We start from the raw sequence: 8,848 nt of genomic DNA on the forward strand, positions 1-8,848 counted from the left end.
ATGCCGCAAGGTAAATACATAATGCAAGGTAAGTACATAATGCGTCATCAAAAATTTTACGGTTTTTAATGTATTTTAAGGACAATTTAGGCACTGGCTACGTTACCCAAAAGACTGCCAACGTTGCGCTTACGAAAATTTAGTATATAAAATTAAAAGAAATTATTAGATTTTTCGACATTCATTTTTATTTTTGATTATGACCAATATTTAGTTAGTACCGAAGGAAAAGGAACTAATTTAACATAGATATTTTTTAATTACATATACCCTTGTTTGGATATATAAAAAGTACAAATTTTGTCGTTTATAATTTGGATTTGGTGGGCCGCTTCGATACCATGATTTATCCTTACAAACTCGATATCCGTTACTACTTCAACAATGATGTTAGATTCTCTCAGGTTAAATGCCTTTTGAAAATGTAGTGCGCTGCTTACGATTATATTTCGAGCTCTTACATATTTTCTTACTATGGTTTTCACTGTAGCTCCTGTCCCATCCACACAGCCTTTTCCATGAGAGGTAGCGAAATAATTCCAAATAATTTTTAGTTCAAGTTTTACTTCTAAGCACGTAATTAAAGCAGCTATGAATTTGTTTTTGAACTGAGAGAATGGACCATCAATCCAAATTTTTAAAATTTTAAGAGATGACGGTAATTTTGAAAGTAATTTCCATAGATAAGTAGCAATGGTGTCTTTGGTATGAATTAAGTTATCAGAAACAAAAACTTTTACTTGAAAGGTGTTGTTATAGTACAATCCACTTGTTAACAAGGTAAGTTGGCGCTGATTCCAATGGGCGTTTTGTACTTCGTCTCGCCCTTCACAAACAAAATTTTCCGCGAAATCAATTTGAAGCAGGCCTTCATCATCAACGTCCGTGCTCAATGCTCTCGGCCGATCATATTCATTGAAGGTTATAGATTGCTCACGTTTGTTTTAAAGCTAAGTTGCAGAAATTGGGGCCATATCTTACTTATATAAGCAATAAGGTCATATATCGTTCCATTTTCCTGATTCCTTTCAACCCGCTTCTTTACAAGATCTATTTGCCACACCAACTAATGTAGTTTTGAAGTAGACGAAATATTTTGTACAAATTCGTTCATCTTGGATTCGAGTTTACTAGTGCATTCATCACAATTACCATACCAACAGTCAATCGAAGATTTTTCGCACAAAAAAAGTTAGCGAAACCATTGTCATAGCTAGGCATATTCGGAATTTTTTTACATAAACTTGTAACAGCTTCTATAAAGTTTGAATGGTAAGTACACAAGCACACCTTGTGTTTGTTAATTTTACATGTTGTGGTCGTGCACGATAAAAATAAGATAAGCAACAAGTATCTGAAATCATAATAATAAAAAAATATATATAAATTTCAAGAAATGCATTCGCATAGATCAAAATACCTCTTCCTTTGTTCATTTGCTCTACATCAAATACTGCAAACGCTCCTCAAGCCCGCAAAAATATGTGAAAGTACGGCTTTTTTTTCGTTCCCAAATTCGGAAGGGCTCGAGCAGCTTTGGAAACAGCTTTCCCTAGTGACTGAACAGATTTGTATCCGCTATGAGTTTCTCTCTTGCCCTCTTCACTCACAACCAGTGTTGCCGCGCCGTCCCAAGAAAATGTATCACCGACCAAGCCAAAAATGCATCCAAATGTATCCAATTTTATTTTTTTACGTATCCATCTCATAATTTGTAAGAAAACCAAACATTTTCAAGAAAAAGACATAAGTTAACCCATCCTAAGGACTTGGAATACGTGTATATATATTTTTATATTTCATAAAATCAAAGATTAGTAATTTCAATTTATAAATTACATTTTTTATGCATAAGTACTTTGCAAAGTAAGTATAATAAATAGTAATTAATATGTTACATTTGTACCTGTACACTCTAAAAAGTGTGTGTAAAACTACTACTGAAAAGAATCTATTTTTCAACAGGAATCTGTATAAATATGCATACGTATAAGATGTTCAGGATTTGATTTTGAACTTGAGATCTTTAAAATATACACATAAATATACACATGAAATGTTTAAATTTGCAAAAAATTTTAAACTAAAAATACATTTCCTACAATTTGTTATTTTGCTCTCTGCGACAAATTTGATATGTTAAAGTAAACAGGTAGTGTTTAATTTTATTACACGGTGTGCAAATTTGCACACATTAAAAGAGGAAAATGGTTACCTCTGTTAATATGCGCAAATAAACAAAAAAAAATTAGAGTGTATTTTAAGTCTTTTCAGTAAAATTCATAAAAATGTCCTTAAATAAATCAAATCTAGTTTTTTAAACAGTGTATTTTAAACTACATTGAGATCTTCTTTCTTTTAAAATTAACAAATGAAAATATGTGATATGAAAGAGATATATTTACTTTATATATATATTAAGATCTTGCTTAAAGCATCTTTTTTAGCTAACTAAACAATTGCGCCTTGCACTGCTTTGGTGAGATCTCTTCATATGTTCATTGCTTCGTTCACAAAAAATTAAAGAAAAAAATAATAATAATAATAATAAAAATAAACAAACGTCATTAATGAAAATCGATTTTTGAACGAAAAAAACTTTATAGAAAATATAAAATGTTGGCCTATTTAAAAAAGTATCCACGTTTATACTGATCGGAAAAAATAAGTATCCCGCAAAAATTCGTCTAAAAATGTATCCAATTGGATCTATTTAGATCCAAACGGCATCCCTGCTCACAACTACTTTCTCTCTATTATTTTTAATCACGCGTTTCCGCTCTCTACATTTTCTCACTCTCTGACGAGCCGATTCTCGATTATTTTTCACAATTTCATTAAGGATTTTCAATGGTATGCTCTTTTCTGCTTCCTTCTTTTTTTCTCATTACAGTTGCCTTTTTCTTTTTATATTCCTCATATTGTGGCGAGTCTTCAATTTCTTCATATAATTTTTTCTTCTGAGCTTTGGTCAATTAATTGATTTTTATTAAAAAGTCACTGGCAACGTTACATGTGTTTAAGAGCTAGAAATTTCACCATATCTACCGAAATGGCATATTTTCTAATTAGTACGCAAAACATACGTATAACATTAAGGAAAATGCAAAAAGCCCTTTTGCAAAGGCTTTTAAAATGTCTGAAAAAAAATTTTTGTTTTTACACTGGCAACGTTGCCGATTTTGTGGCACATTTATTTTTCACGTAACTTGTATTTAAAACACATTTTTGTTTAATATTGATACGTATTAGGATTAAATAATTTATTTTCTAGTGTCAAAAACTTAAAGGCGAAAATTAGTGGTAACAAACGCTTTATTTTTACCCTTTTCTTGGATTTTTTTCCCACCATATCTTGTCTGCTTGATAACCTTTGATGAAAAGAGCGAAAAATCGAATATAAAACGCTTTAGCGTGACTGACATTAATCTCACTAGCCGCTTTAAGGTGTCATGAAGACCGAAAGACCCCAGTGTTTGCAAGATTTGACAAATAAAAAAAAAACCAACTTGGTTTACTTTCCCATAGAATCGGCCATATGCTAATTTGCTAAAAACGATTGCATAGTCTTATGTTTAAAGTGAAAGGCAAGGATGCATTTCAATTTCAATTATTTTTATACTTTAAGTTGTTTAGAACTTATTACTGTTGAGTTCAACCCTAAGATAATATCAGTTAATTACACAAGCCATACAGAATTTTCACTCACTAAGATTTTTGATCATTCGGTTTCAACTTCATCGGCGTTGGGTTTGTGTCAAATTAAGTTCTCTTTCAATAGATACTTACACATGATATGATCTAAGGAACGGATGTATAGCGATATCAAGTGCGAGTACGCGATACTAACCAACAATGTCAAATTTGGATGATAGAATATAACAGCTCAACCTAATATTACCGGCGTGAGTTTTTCTACGCACGCACGCAAGTTTTTCACATTTGATTAACCGAAATCAATTTGCGTGCGTGATTTCTCAAAGCTGCATTTCTGTCAAATTTCGAAAGTTGAGCAAAATGTGGGCATAAATGCAGAAAAGCTCCGATTCTCAAATTTAAAAAAAAAAACAAAACAAAGATCGATAAAGATCATTGAGGTGTGTATAACGGCATATTTCTTTTTTCGCGGAAACAACAATTACAAAAGTTATTAAGTTCAAATTAAAAAAGAGAATTTTAATCAAAATTTAATTTCCTTTAATTTGATATACATACTTTATATATGCCTTGTTTAGTTTTCACAAAAATCGAATTAATGTACGCAGAAAGGAGTTCCGCTTCTCTTCTGCGGCAACACAGAAAGAAGAATTCTAGTTAGTGAGGGTTATATCGATGGCTGAGTGGAAGATCGACCTATCTCGGCAGCCAGTTCGAAAACGCTCCATCTCAAAAAACTTTTCAAGAACGCCCTATTTCAGAATTTAACTGAAAAACACCCTATCTCAAAATTCGATATGTATATTAAATTAAAGGGAATCAAATTTCCTATCAAATGAGATCAAACTTTTTAAAATCCATGCATTCGTTTTCAAAAAATTTTGATATAAACAAATTTTTTAATTTGAACTTTGACCCTTAATAACTTTTGTAGTTGTTGTTTCCTCAAAAAAAAATATATATATACCGTTATGTTCAGCTCAATCATCTCTATCGATGCAATATTTATTTTTTTATTTGAGAATCGGAACTATTCTGCATTTGTTCCAAAATTTGAATTCATAGTCGCGCCAAAATGTCAAATGAGCACAAACGTCAAATCGAAGTGTCACGCAACACAAATCTTGGAATTTGAGCTACGGCTCGTTTACATTGGACAATTCTGTCAAGACAATGAAGATATACGTATTAGTTGTCCAAAACGCATGCATGGAAAAGTATGCATGTGTTAGTGAAAACGTGTGCATGTATTGCTATTGTCATGACAGTATTGTCCAGTGTAAACCCTAAGTTAGCTTTTTACGCACGCCGGTCATTTTCGGTTGGTCTCATACAAGTTGTAATTTTTGGCAGGGAACTGCCGGCGTGCGTAATATCATCTTATCTTACTAATAATATCTTACTATAATATTATAAATGTGAAAGTTTGTATGTTTGGATGTTTGGGACGCGGAAACGACTGAACGGATTTGCATGAAATTTTGTACGCGGATAGCTTATGGCCCAGATTGGTTAATAGACTATTTTTTTTTAAGAGTTGTCACCTGTTAAAAAGTTTAATTTATTTAATATGCGGGAACAACTGAATGGATTTGCATGAAAACTTGCACAAAGATAGCTTATGGCCTAGATTGGTAAATAGGCTACTTTTTTTTTAAGAGTTTTTAAGAGTAAAAAAGTTTCATTAAATTAATACGCGGAAACGACTGAATGGATTTGCATGAAATTTTGCAAGCAGATAGCATATGACCTACAGTGGAAAATAGGCTAATTTTTTGGAAGAGTTGCCACCTGTTAAAAAAGTTTAATTAAATTAATACGTGGAAACGACTAAACGGATTTGCATGAAATTTGGCACACAGATAGCTTATGATCTAGGTTAGAAAGTAGGCTGCTTTTTTTAAGAGTTTCCACCTGTTAGAAATGTTTCATTTAATTAATACGCAGAAATGAGTGAACTGATTTGCATGGAAGTTTTCACACAGATAGCTTATGAGTTACCACCTGCTAGAAAAGTTTAATTAAATTAATACGCGGAAAAGTCTGAACGGATTTGCATGAAATTTTGCAAGCAGATAGCTTATGACCTACAGTGGAAAATAAGCTAATTTTTTGGAAGAGTTGCCACCTATTAAAAAGTTTTAATTAAATTTATACGCGGAAACGACTGAACAGATTTGGATGACATTTCGCACAGAGATAGCTTATGACCTATGTTGGAAAGTAGGCTACTGTTTTAAGAGTTATCACGTATTAGGAAAGTTTAATTCAATTAATACGCGTAAATAACTGAACTGATTTGCATGAAAGTTTGCACACAGATAGCTTATGACCTAGACTGGAAAATAGGCTACTTTTTTAAGAATTGCCACCTGTTTGAAAATCAAATTTTGCTCAAAGATTGTTTATGGCCTGGATTGAAAAATAGGCTACTTCCTTAACCGGTTTTCCGATCAGAACGAAATTTAGTACACTTACTACGGATTTCGGAAAGATGGTCTTAGACTGAAAGTAAGTCCGATAACTCAAGGCCCCTCCCATACAAATTGGAATTTTTATATTACATACATATCTCTGGAAGTATTTGTGGAAGAGAACTGAAATTTGGTATAGTGATATGTATGTAAAATCAATGATGGCATTAATCGATTGATGTTTTAATCAGTTAGTTAATTCGATTAAATTCAATCTGATTACAATTATTTATATTATTATTATATTATATATTACAATTAATCATGATTAATTTTAATCTGACTAAACAGTTAATCGTAACCGCGATTAAAAAATTAATTTTTAATCATTAACTCTTAATTTGATCAAGCAGGTTTGGTGATTAATTAAGTTATTCTGGAATTTCCCTGTGCACACGAAGCAAGTTAATCCGGTATGGCTAAGTCGAGTTTCTTCATCAATCTAAGCAATTTGGTGTGCATTTTCATTAAGATATTTACCAACAAACGTTTTACAAAGTAGGTTTGTAAAAGTTCCCAGTTTATGTATTACTAATAACAGTAATTATAATTTTTTTATATTATGTGCTTTTTATAAGTGTAAAACACAAACTAATTACTATAACTGGTGTTTGGTTTCAAACTTGGACAAACTAGACAAATTAATCAGATTTTATTTTTAATTGGATTAACGATTAATGTTACTGTTATATACTGCTTATTTCTAGAGGTGTTCATGGTAGAGTACTGGGACTTGGTACTGGGGTATGTAAAATCAATTCTAAATTCATGGAAGAAGATTAGGGTTATAAGAAAAAGGGGCGTGGTACTTCCAGTACAAATTTACTTTTTCTTGCCACATATCCCTGGAAGAATACTGGAACTTGGTATGGAGTTGTCTATAAAAAATGTATCAATTGCTCATGGAAAAAATGTGAGTTATTAAAATAGGAGGCATGTCGCCTCCCATACATACTAAAAACTTTTTAATACATATCTCTGGAAGGATAGAAAATCTCTCGAAGTATTTTAAATTTGTTATGGAGATTTATTTTATAAGCGCCGTACTGACACAATAAATTTCATTAAATGGAAAAGGGAGAGTCGGGTTCGGCCTTATAATCTAAAGCTCTCTTGAGGCATTTGCTACAGTAATGAGAAGTGGTATTTTATCAAGGCCAGGTTACTAAATTTGAGTTGGAAATATTAGAACCCGCCGTGGCACCTCCAAGAAGGTTACACGTTCACGCGTCGTATACCTAAAACCATTTTAATGTAAACTTAGAGGGATTGATATCTTTCGTATGCCTAGCGCGCAGACGAGATTTTATAATTTCATAGTTTTAAACGGCCTAAATACCTTAACTCGCTTAAAAAATAACGAGCTATAACGAAATGGGCACAGAAATAAAACCTAACATCATTAAATTATTTTTCATATTTGTATAAAAGTGTGGGGTGAAACCCGCGGGTGTAAGCTAGTGGTACAATAAAAACAGGTAGAAGCCAATTTGACGTCAAACCTACAAAAGTCAAAGTTTTCGGGAGAGTTTAAAAAAATTAGCGTGTGTAAGGAAAAATAAAAAAAATTACATTTCACTGGTTGACGTTGTTAAGTAAATTTGGAGTTTATTTTTATTTATTTATTTTCTTTAATTAAAATTTGTTAATTTGTATGTTTTCTGTTTTAGATTTATGAGTTGCAGTGTTTTTGGACATTAAGGCACTTTAAAAAAAATAGTGGTATCTGCACAATACTACAAAAATTCAAATGTTAATTAAAATTTGTTACTAAGGAACATTAAAAAAACTACGTGACATTTAAAGCGCAACGAAATATAGGAACTAAAAAGAAAACAAGTTGAAGTTTAAAGATTTGTTTCTCATGAGAGCAACAAATCGAGCTGAAAGCGAACGGGCGTGACGTCATCAAATACCAGAAAGAGAGAGCAAAGACGAACTCAACGAGAAAAAGAGGAATAGAATAAAAGGCAGAGTTGTCATGTTTCGAATTTGAAAAAGCGCTAAAACCCAAGAAAAATGTCGTTATTTCTCGAAAAAATTACTAAATTTTTATTGGTGTATTTAATTGACTTTATATACACACAAAATTTTATTTAAGGATGCCGACTAGGGATGTTGCGATACAAGTAAATACAAGTAGGTACTCGATACTTTCATCTTGAAACCAAGTACTTTTGGCATCGATACTTTCACCAAATACAATAAGTAGGTATCGGATGTAAGTACTTGGTATCGGCAAAAAGTACTCATACATAAACTCCCATCGCTTGTAAAGCAAAAGTACGAATGCCAAAATATAAGGTAGAGCAATAAGTAAGAGCACAATATTAGATCAACTCAAAGCCATTTGAGCAACAGAGTCCCCTTTCAGACACGTCAAGTCTTGCTTTCAAGTCTGCTCGTTCGTAGGCGAAGGAGGTGAGAAGAGAGGGGAAGAGTACAGATTCCGTACCGTCAATTCGTTTCAAGTTTTCTTGTCTCTTTTGATCTTTTCGTTGCTTCCCATTTAAAGAACCAAGGACTTGAATTCAATTAAAGTTAACGCGTGTGGAAGCAAATAGAAAACACAAAAGAGAATGCGAAAAAAATTGCTTTCAAGACTTGAAGTGTCTGAAAGGGGACAGAGAGCAAACAAAATTTACCGTTGCTATTGTGGTTTGCCATACCTCATTTCATTTGAATTTCATTTTCTTGGTGGTGTTGCTTCAACTGAA

Source organism: Rhagoletis pomonella, unplaced genomic scaffold (assembly GCF_013731165.1).
Source record: "Rhagoletis pomonella isolate Grant_MI unplaced genomic scaffold, Rhpom_1.0 Rhpom_scaffold_00003, whole genome shotgun sequence".
Classification (NCBI taxonomy): Eukaryota; Metazoa; Arthropoda; class Insecta; order Diptera; family Tephritidae; genus Rhagoletis; species Rhagoletis pomonella.